General features: G+C 38.1%; 1 pseudogene; it reads right to left on the bottom strand.

The window, feature by feature from the left end:
* Positions 1-300: 300 nt before the first annotated feature.
* On the bottom strand, positions 301-8679 carry LOC147454242 (uncharacterized; annotated as a pseudogene).
* Positions 8680-11758: the final 3079 nt, after the last annotated feature.

The raw sequence follows: 11758 nt of genomic DNA, 5'->3' as shown, positions 1-11758 counted from the left end.
ACATGTTAAAGGAAGCTAGTACAATATCGGAGCCAAGTTGTTGCATACACTGGGGGTCGCAATCTTCTAAGAGTCTCACAAGAAAGGAGGTGAAGATGATGAAGTGCTCTGGGCATGACAGATTATCCTATGGTCGAGAAGATAGAGATGCTGATGATGCAGAATTTGTCGGCGAGATCGAATTACCGTGGATTCTACTACATCCAACTCATTGAACTAGTTGATTTCTTGAGGAATGCTTGAGTTGTTTAGGGACAATGATAGATAGATAATATGTAATTTGATGCTAAATGTTTCCTATTATGATTTAAGTTCGTAATGTATATTGTTGACTTTGCTCATTTTTATGATTGCTCGGAAAGGTTTGCTCGGAGTTTGAAATTCCTCCCCGTGCCTAAATAGATTTTTAAAGATCTTGTGCTGGTACACCTCGACAATGTCCTTCCAAGGACACCAGAAATCAGTATATCTTTTCAATGACCTAGAATCTCCAAAAACAACGGTCTGGAGAGCTTTGTCTGGAGATCCAAAGCTCTGGCATCTGCGAGTATCCGTGCAGAATCCATGTCATTGGATAAAATACATTTGATGCCCTTGTGTATGGAGTCTTCCATCTGTTTCTTTATCTCAATGTCTGCAGCTTGAGGCTTATACTGCACTATCTTTACAAAGATCCGCTTGGGGCAAATCTACCCAGCCTTTGGAACCATTATTGGGCTTGCCACTTCTTTATACCTCTGCATATTTAGAAGCATCACCACTCTGTATTTCTCTTTCTTCTTTCCCTTAAGATAATTCAGCAATGTCATCCTCTTGTTATGCTCTATCTCGTGAAGCTGCTTGAAATGCTTCTTGAGAAGAATTTTAGTTTCAATTTTTTTACCACAAAGGTTGCACACATAGGATTTCCCTGGTTGCACAAGTCCTTTCTTTTCAAAAATGTCTACTCTTTTCTGTTGCACCTCTATTCACGCACCCCATTTGGGACATGCATGAAAGAATGGTGGTTCACATATGCCACCATCTCAAAAACAGAGCCAAACAGTGAAGCAGCAAGTCAAAGGTAGAGACCTGCATTGCATGGAGATGATGTTGGGGGCTTGTTGTTAAGGTCCTAGAACACACATACTATTGCATTCTTGAAAGGAGAATTATTTAATTCACTGCTTGATTGTCCCTGGCTGAGAGGGCTCACATAACCTGAAGAGGATAAATTGCCAAAGCTCCAATGCACTCCATAGCCAGCAGAAACAACCTCATGCAATCTGTCAGCACATGCAAGATACTTGCTTGGAGGCTAGAGAAAAGTAGGTATGGCTTAGATTGGCCAAGCACATGCCCTAAACCATAGCCACATGAGCGTGAGAGAGAGATAGAGAGAGAGAGAGCGCTTGACTCAAAAAGGTGGAAAGGACTCGAGAGCAAGCTCAACGTGGACCATCCTCCCAATTTTAGGTGCTCTTGGATTGTTGCTTGCAATGGGGCACACACACACAAAGAGAGAGAGAGAGAGAGAGAGAGAGAGAGAGAGAGAGAGAGAGAGAGAGAGGAATCAACAGGCTACAACGGCCAATCTCACAGGAGAGCTAGAGCACATCTTCAACTAGACCAAGGGGGGGGGGGGGGGAATGCATATAATAAACCCATTATGTCACACACGCAGAGCCTCAATGCACCGCATGCGTAGAGTCGAGCTACAACAATGTTCGGGAAAAATTTCCAAACATACAAAACTCCTCTTCTTGAATTTGCCAAGAGGAAATTTTAGAAAATTAGGTTTGTTTTTCTGGTTTTAACACTATTTTCTCTCTATGTTGGGGTGGAATTTCTCCTTTTCCCCTTGCCTTCAACTAGGATTTTTGAAATTGAAAACGACATGATATTAAGCTGAGACACATTTTTTCCTGAACATTGGGCTACAAAGAGCCGCTCGCCTTCAAGTGGTAGGACGAAAAGACCATGAACATGCTGTCAAGAGAAGTCGCAGCCTCTTGTGTGCTAATCCCATGACGTCTTGTAGACAGGCCTTCAATGCACTGCATGGCATGCACAAACTTCAAAGTCCACAATCGACCTACATAGACCCGCCCGCCTTTAGGCTACAACATGAAAAAACCCAACATTAAGGAGCCCCCTCACTTTCAAGCAAATTGTAAAAAACAATTCAATCAATTAGCATATTAATTTTTTTATGAAATGGAGCCCATGCTCTTAAATGAAAGACTTTTTCACAAGCTAAAATAACCAAAAAAAAAAGGTGGAAGAGGACGAAAAAGATTGTGTGTGTCTAACTACTTTCATAAAAACCTAGAAAAAATATAAAAAAACAAATAGAATATACACGTGTCCTCCATCCGATTGACTTGCATCCACGGTCCACAATTTGCACGAAAAATCCAGCCACCCCACTATGGCTTTCTGCAGGCCAAAAACTAGTGTGACTTTCTTGTTTTCTCTCACAAAGAAACTCTCCATCATTAAATTCTTATCATAGCCTTATGTAGGCCATAGTGATATTTCACCTTGTTAATATACCCTCTCTACATCCTCTAAAATTATTTATTGTGAAAAAGTAAATTCTACAAACACGAACTTCATATGCTTTTGCATTATATTTCCTTAGTAGGCCACCATGATTCTTCACCTTGTTTTTAGAGTGTATCGACATTTGTTTTTAGGGTGTGTTGACATTTGGGCATTGAGTATTGTGTCAAGCACAATATTTATCATCCTCTTTCGCTTTTTTTTTTTTTCAATTTCTTACAATGCTTCCAAGTGTTTTTCAATCATTATTTTTTATGATAGTAAAACAGATTGTATTGTAAATAGATTATTGCTACACATTTTTTCAAAAAATATAATATTTTATTGTGACATCGCATGTTTAACAAGTCAAAGGGTCACAACGGCTTTCAAAAACAATAAGAAAATGATAAAACTGTTAGGTTGAATTAAACTGGTATCAGTGTTGGAAAAGGACTGCCTCAGCTTAGTCTTGAGCCGATTGAAAATCGAGACTAGCTAGCTGTAAACCATGGTAAACGGAAGAAAAATCGATGAAATATGTGAGAAAATCGTCCAAAAATTTTGTAAATTTTAAAAATTTTGCTATTATTTCCGATTTTCTTCTTTGTGAGAAGGAAACTCGATCAGTAGCCACTTAATAAAAGAGACTTTTTTGAACGTTAACACTGATGGAGATCAAGCTATAAAATGCAAGAAATGTAAAGCCATGTGACGTTGTGAAATGAAGGTGAAATAAAAAGAACTAATTAATATGTGTGTGTGTGTGTGTGTGTGTGTAGAATTTATTAGAATTATGCAAAGTGAAGCTTCACTTTAGCATTTTAAAATAATAGAATGCAAAAAAAAACATATATGTTTGTATGTGTGTAAAATTTACTAAAATTATGCAAGGTGGAGCTTCACTTTAGCATTCTAAAACAATAAAATTCAAGAAAACTAAAGACATGTAAGGATGTGAAATGAAAGGTAAGTCTCCATCATGCATTGAAAACAATGAAAGTCTCCCTAACCCAATACAACACTAAGGTTTTTTTTTAAAAGCCAAAAATACTAGTGTCACTTTCTATTTTTCTCTCTCGGCCTCTTATTGGCCTTCAGAAGGCCTAGGAGAGTGGGTAGAGAATTGATGCACTTTCTAAACCATTGATTAAGAATCACATATTGGCAACACATGTCAGGTGAGCTTGTTTTATAATGTATATGGATCTTTTCATCATTTCAACTTGGTCCCTTCTTTTAATGCTCAATTGACTTCCTTATCTTATAAGGGTTATATTTTCTTTTTTTAATGTAAACGGGTCTTTCCATCATTGTAATTTGGCCCCTTTATTTAATGCTCACTTGACTTTTTAAAAAAATATTTGTGTAGTTTATAAATGGATCTCTTCATTTAAGGATCTAATGATTTTCTCATCAACTTTTTGATTTAAAACATAATTTTTTTCTTGTAAATTTTATTTTCGTTTATAGATAATTTCTAATTAAAAAATTATAAACTGCCCTTAAATGAAAGAATTTTTTCACCATTAAGAATTCTTTTCAACTTTTGGTTTCATATACAAATGTCACCTTATTACTTTAGTGCACGCATTATTATTAAGAATTAGCTTTAGAATTTTTTCACAACTGAGTTTTTTTTTCAACTTTTTGTTTTGATATGTACATGTTACCTTGTTACTTTAGTGCATGTATTATTATTAGGGATTAGGTTTAGACATTTTCAATATTCATTTCTATCATCAAGATATTATGGATTTAGTTCGTTTAATAGCATGCATCATCTTATTGTGTAATTTGTTTTCTTGATGTATTTATACAAGAATTAAATCAATTCCTAAACTCTCACTAATATTTTATATGTTTTATGTTTTCATGAGGTCAATTAATATAACACTCATACATAAGGAAAAGAAAAGATTTTTTGTGTAATTCCTTTACCATTGAATTGAATTGTTGAATGTTCTCCATGTGGCATTTGAACGTTTTTGGATTTTTGGAGTGCCCCCCCCTCCCACCCTCTCACTTTGTTGGACTAGAGGTAGTTCTCTCTCTCTCTCTCTCTCTCTTATTATGAAATTCTTCTCAATAGCTTTATGTAGGCCATAGTGAATTTTCACCTTGTTTAAAATTATTTTAATGTATAAAAGTCATTTCATTTAAAGACTTCATAAAGATTCATTTTAGTAAATTGTTTTATTATTTTCTATGTTTATCAAATCAATCTTTTCTTATGAAAGCATTACAACATTCTTTTGTTTTAGTTTCTAAATGTGGCTCTTTGTTTTATTGTTTTTATTTTACTTTGTTTTCATTTTATTTTATTTCAAAATGCTATGTGATTGTAGGCATACAATTAGACTTACTCTCCATAACTCTCATCCCCCTTTAATTCAGTGCACCTTCATGCCTCCTCATCTTTTTTTGTTCAATTTGTTGAATGCTTCCAAATGTCTTTTTCAATCATTATTTTTTATATATTGTATCTAAATAGGTCATGGTTACACTTGCTTTTAAAAAAGTGAAAGGATCACGATGGCTTTCTAAAACAATAAGAAAGTAATGAAATCTTTAGGTTGAGTTTAAGTAGAATTATATAAGGTGAAGCACTATTCATGAATGTCTCTTTATTAAGCGATCGAGTGTTCTCCTCGCAAAGAAGCAAACCAAATATAGTAGTAAATTTTTTGAAATTTATAGGATTTTGAGCTAAGTTTGACATCATTGCACCGCTTCTTCTTCTCTTTATCATGGTTTGCTCATTTATATATATATATATATATATATATATATATATATATATATATATATATTATATATATATATATATATAATTGATTAATATATGCGTGTGTGTGTGTGTGTATGTGTATGTATGTAGTATAGAACTTACTAGAATTAAGATGAAATAAAAATATCCATTTAATACTTTCAAATTAAAATAACGTTGAAGGTAAGTCTCAATCATCACTGAAAACATTGAAAGTATCCTAACCCAACACATCGCTGAACCAACGGTCCACAATTGCACCCAAAATGTAACCCTTTTACAATGGCCTTATGGAGTCCCAAAAAAACAATGTGAAAATTTATTATGGTCTACATAAGGCTATGTGAGAGAAAACAAATAAAATTTAAATAACATTTAAGGTAAGTTTCAATCAGGCCATTTTTTTATGGTCTTCTAGTCAGTACTCGCTACTCGCAAATGGCTTATATATTAAGAAAGGGCCCCAATAATAAGGTAAATGGTGAACATTGCACATTAGTATTTTAATACAAAATAAAACAAAAGGAAGTAAAATAAAAAGACACATTAAAAATCAAAACAAAAGAATGTTTGAATGCTTTCAAATAAGCATAGAAAATAATTAAACAATTTAGTGAAGTGATTTTTTTTTGAAATCCTCAAATGAGAGAATTGTTTATCAATACCTCAGTGTTTGAAAAAGATGTGTCTAAGCTTAGGCTTAAGCCGATTGAAAATCGAAATAAGCCAGTTGCAAAGGATGGCAAAGGAGAAAAAACTCGATAAAATATACTAGAAAATAGTTCAAAAATTTCTACCAGTATTTCCATTTTGTATTTGTATAAGGAGGAAACTTGCCGCTTAGACAAAAAGGACTTTCTCGAAAACTGCATCATAAGATCAAACTCCTATGAATATTTTGTTTAATGTTTTGATCTCTAAAGTCATTTTCAAGCATGCACAGAAAGTAAATACTGCCTTGGAGAATAGCTTTCTATTCCAAAGTTTTAGCTTTCTATTCAGAATACTTTTGAATCCCTTAGGGACACTTGTCTCTCAAAGAAGGTGATGTAAAGGAAACAAAAAGGACAACAAAGTTATTTTACAAAGACCCTTGCCATGTGGTGCTCATCCAGCCAAAGAATCCAACGGCCTGAGCCTTGCAACAACTTTGCACAATGAACCCTATGGTCTTCCACATTCCAAGAAACATATGTGTGTGTGTAAAATTTATTTAAAAATTTATTAAAATTATGTAAGGTGAAACTTCACTTTAGTATTCTAAAACAATAGAATGCAAGAAAAGTAAAGATAGGATGTGAAATGAAAGGTAAGTCTCCATCGTGCAGTGAAAACTATGAAAGTCCCCCTAACCCAGCCCAATACTAAGGGTTTCTTTTAGAAGCCAAAAATCATACTATTGTATTGTAAATAACAAATGTGTTAAAATATTGATGTCACTTTTTTTTTTCTCACAAAGAAACCTCCCATTATTAAATTTCTTTAAACAGCTTTATGTAGGCTATAATGAACTTTCACCTTGTTGGCCTCCTATAGGCCTTACTGCAATATGGATGAAGGTCGTTCAATTTTCATTGCTTGACAAGTGTCCCAAAGGGTATTGAAAGTCTTTGTTGGCGGATATGCCGTGACGGACGTCAACACAACGAGAACTCACCTAACAAGAATTGTCAGCTGAGGACGAAGCTCGACCCGCAGGCACGTGGAAGCAAGCATAGGGTGTCAATCTACACTCGACCGACTATTGACTACTTCCTACAAAGGTCTCTACCCAATGTCTAAGTTACAACCTACTACTGTGCACAAGAGGAGATTTCTTACAACGCTTCCATGAGACAAATACCCATTAGACGTTCTCGAAATGCTACGAAACTTGAGGGATATCCTATTAACACCAATAGGCCACTCTCCCTAAGGTCCGTGACCCAAAACCCTACCCATAAACACCCAGTGCAGAATCACGTAGGATTTCTGACAGGTTTTTGCAGGTCGACGTTTCTGAAAACTAAGGTGCCTAATGTGTAGCTCTACTCAATACGAACGCGTGGATATGCTGAAATGCAAAAACACACACCGTTTGCTTACCGAATCCCTAGAAATAGCTCGCGGGTCAATCTCGCGAAGCAGGGCCGTACACGTGCAGTGTGGGTATTGGCACATACCTCTCTCCGGGGGCAACACATTGCACTTCTTCGTACTCGATTCCGACCACCAGTTTGCGCGTAGCGTCAAGATAAGCTCTCACTCTCAAATACGCTTCTCACAGACACTTCATAGAATGAACAAAGGGGGGGGGGGGGGTTATTAAGGTTAGAATTTGGTATATATACCTTCCAAATACAAAACCTCATGTTCCAAAGTGAAATTCTACTTAGTCTAATGGCAAAACTAATATACAAAATTGGAAACTTCTGCAAGCCTCAAGTATTTACAAGTGAAATTATGGGTTTTCTTAATCAGGGAATGACTACATAGGATTTTCTTCTTTTATCATTTCGTCAGTCTTTAGTTAAGTGTGGCCGCCCGTCTTCAGCTAACACTCCCCCCCTCCTAGCTCATGTCGTCCCCGACATGACAATAGAGCCACTGCTTCAGTGGAGGATGTCACGCATCTTCAAAACGGACTCATACCGTGCATGCTGGGCCACTAATGTTGGGCCAAATATATATGTGTCGATGGTGAAGAAGCCGGTGTAGAAGGCTTGGAGATGGTATGAGGGCAGGAACATTATTCTTTGGTAGAGGGCATGTATCACCTCATGTGAAGGTTGAGCAGACAGGTCATAAGCACATCTATAAGTTTCCTAGAAGAAGAATATGTTGTTTGTTGCTTGTCCAAGTTTGAAGACCTCAAAGACTACCAGAAGTGTTTTACATATCTTTCTAAGCATAATGCAAGAGAGGTCAGGCGATCCAATGAACAATTTAATGGCACGCGTTAGGGTTTTCACCATGTATTTCTCACTCATTCTCTCGCCTGCCTTCAAGCCTGGCAGCTTCGGGTAGTTGAGCCATGTGGGGTGGCTTCTCTTCAGCAGTTCATGTTCCTTCCATGTCCGCATCCTTGGTAAAGGGCAAAAGCTAAGGTCATCTCTGATCATTTTAGGCGCCTCTACCAAATGTACTAAATACTGTGGGTATTTAGTGAGCCATGCCTTCCTCCATTTTGGTTGAGAGTCCACAATGAGCTTAACACCTTCTGGATTGGTGATGTCTTCATGGTACAGTGGCACTATAGGCTCCTCTTTAATCCTCTTGTTGAGTGTAGCAGCCTCATATTTTAGAAGAGGATAGGGGAGAGAGGGTTGTCGCCATTCATGTTGAGCAACATTTGCATCTAATCTTTGAATGGTCATGGACTTCAATACCGTCTGCTCCCACAGCATTACTTCTTTGGCGGTGTCTTTTATGGCTGCTTCTAATGCTTTCTATAGATTGTCTTCTTCTTCTTGTGTCAGATCTCGGGGCTCTTGTAAGGGTCCCACAGGAATGTCCTCTTGTATTGTTGTGTCCACCAGATCTGACACATTCTCTATATCAATTCCTTCTTAGCAGACGGCCCATGACTTTGTTGAGGTTCTTCACTTCGTTGGCTCTTAAGTTTGTCCAGCTGCTTCTGTAAGTCGTCTTTTGCTAACTGAGATTATTCTGTCACACTAATAGGTCATTAAGTTCTGCATTGACTCTATCAGCTTTCTCTAGCTTTTGCCTTACCTCATCATTCTCTGTCTGCAGCGTCTTTGTGTCATCTTCTAGTCTCTTCTGAAGCCTATCCAATTCCTCTTTCAATGATTTGTTATCATCTTCTAACCTACCTTGTACCACCATTGATCCCTCTACTAGCATTACTCTCTACCTCTTTTCAAGCATCAGCTCTTTTTGAAGTTCTATCATTTGTTCTTCAAACACGTCTTTATCTTGGCTAGTACTAGTTGAGCTGCAGCTCTTGCTCTGCCCGGAGACGCTCTCAACCTCTGAATCATTTGATCTTTCACTTTGATTTGATCCTTTAGTTCGATCACCTCATCTTGGCTAGCCTCATGTGATATTTCAGCTTTGTCTTTGGCCTCCCTCAAGCTCTCAACCTCTTTTCACTCTTCCGCCAGCTGTAGGGTGAGCCCATCCCTTTCCTTTTCGGCTTCAGTCAGAGCATTGCTAATTTTTGGTACTCTTCTTCAGAGTTCGTTAGCTTCTGAGTAGTTTCTCGGTTTTGACTTTCTAACTCTTGACATTTCTTCAGTGCTGCTTCTAGTTCTGCTTGCAGCTGTGCTTGGCTGTGCATTTTCTCTTAACTTTGCTTCTGAAGTGTTTCCACTTCAGCTTTCACTTTTACTTCACTCAACTTCCGCCCTTCATACTCAATCTCTTTGGCCACTGATCTGGCTCTTAATCCTTGCAGTCTCTACATCACTTCTTCCCAATATTTGGCTTGTGGTTGCAAATCCATTGTATCTGTTGCAATCTCCTTTAGCTCCACCAAACGAGGGCTCAACGTGTATTCTTCTTGTTTCTCAATCTTTGGTTCAAACTCTTCCTTCTGCTCTTTCTCTTTGTCCTCTTCTTTCTTGGAGTCTTGCGGCTTCTCAGATTTAATCAACTCCTCAATCTGTAGAGGTTGAGGAGGACTAGGGGGAGGTGGTGATGGTGGAGGACTGGACTCGCGGCTTGATGGTGGGGTTGATTGCTTCTTTTTGAAGTCCCGATCAGCCTTTGTTTTCCTCTCTCACTCTACACTTTCCTGCTCTTCTAACAGATGCCGCCTCACATCATCAACTTCTTCTTCGGTAAAAGGTATAATTGGAATATTCTCGACCATCGCATCTAGGATCTCGAAATTCTTTATATAATCTTCGAAGCGATCCCTATTAGTCCTTTGAGAAGATCCAGACATGGCCTCAAGTGAGGGCTTCCATAATTCTCTTAGATGTCCTTTAAGCATTATTTTGTCTCTGAAACTCTCCATCAGCCTCTCTAGCCGAGCGGCCTTCTGGGATTTAGTCTCTTTTGCTGGCATCTAAATGGTAGCTTTCTTTCCTTTCTTTGGCTGAGGTGGCTCTTCCTCTACTGTCTCTAACCTTCTTTTCAGTCTGGTGGCCACCCTGGGAGCTATAGGTTGCTCCTCTTCCTTGTCTTCTGTCAGCTTCAACCACTCATTCTATGATGGAGGAAGAGGCCACTAGCCTTTAGCATTTAGAGCTTCCTATATTACCTTGGTGAGCATCTCCCCTGCTGCAATATATGTGGGATTCTTGGTTCCCATCCTCACAATGTGGTACTGCAGGTATGCCGCATAATCTATCTCTCTTGGGCAGCTTGTCTTCATTGCCCATGTGAATGTTGTTCCAATTGTTGCAGGTGGCACATTGTACTTTTGAGGCCTCTTGGTGCAGATATGGAAATATTGGTTGTATAGTTGGCACATGGTTGCCACCATTGAATCCTCAATATCCTCGAAGGTGTAGTTCTTCTTGGTTCCCTTGTATACCTTCACCTCGTCTCGCCTCTTGTTGACACTATCTCCTGCATTAGAGAGGTTCAAGGCACTTGCAACCACCTCTAGCGTGATCACAATCATTCTATTCTTTCCTTGCAGATCTGTCACCTTGGCTATGCCATTCTCCTTTATTGTTGTGACAAATTCCCAGACTCTCTGAATGTCAATTCCTGCTGGCAAAGCCTCAAAATAATTGTGTAAGTCTAACTTTTCCAAGATAGACACTATCTCTAGCCTTCTTGTGAACTCATTGAGTTCCTGTGGTATCATTGGCACCTCTATGGCATTGCCCTCTGGGTCTTTGAACATGCCTTAGTATATTCTGAGGTCGTTTGCTTCAAGTAAGTTGCTTTTGTACCCAAGTGGTAGTGGGCTTTATGGTTCCTGTTGGTATTATAAATGACTCCACCTCATCCAGGTAATCCTTGTTGGTCATTCTTTTCTTCTTTGCTGGCGACTTAGCGGCTGCCATGGATCCTGTTGCACTCAGTAGTCCAAAGTTAGCATTTTTTTTTTTTACAAATTAGCTGATAAACTGAGTTTTAATTATCCAATTGACTTGAAAATTGAAACACGAGCTCAACAGGGACTAAGGATGCCCTGCAAGTGAAAACAATAGAATTTGTGCTGCAAAATAATCCTAAAGACATCCTACGCGTAGTATGTGTTTTTGCTCAGAATTGCATGAAACTTGTCAGTATAATAAGGCATAACCTGTGGACCATCACCATGGTCTTAGATTTGAATTTGGATAAGTTTTGACGGTAGGAAGACCATTTCTGGTGTTTCAGAGTCTGAAAAGTCCATCTGTGGAGCTATGAGGCCAAAAAGTGATCTGTTTGCCTTGAAACTTGGTGGGTGGGCTTGTATGAATGTGATAAAGATGTAGGAAGATCAAAAAATCCACCTCGAGGTCATTTCAAGCTTGGAGACATACTACGCGTAGTATGTCTTTTTCATGATTTTGAAGA

The sequence above is a fragment of the Adiantum capillus-veneris genome, chromosome 7 (assembly GCF_014529385.1).
Source record: "Adiantum capillus-veneris isolate H3 chromosome 7, ASM1452938v2, whole genome shotgun sequence".
Taxonomy (NCBI): domain Eukaryota; kingdom Viridiplantae; phylum Streptophyta; class Polypodiopsida; order Polypodiales; family Pteridaceae; genus Adiantum; species Adiantum capillus-veneris.
Note: the sequence above shows the minus strand (reverse complement) of the source record. Positions and strands in the feature narration are given on the sequence as shown.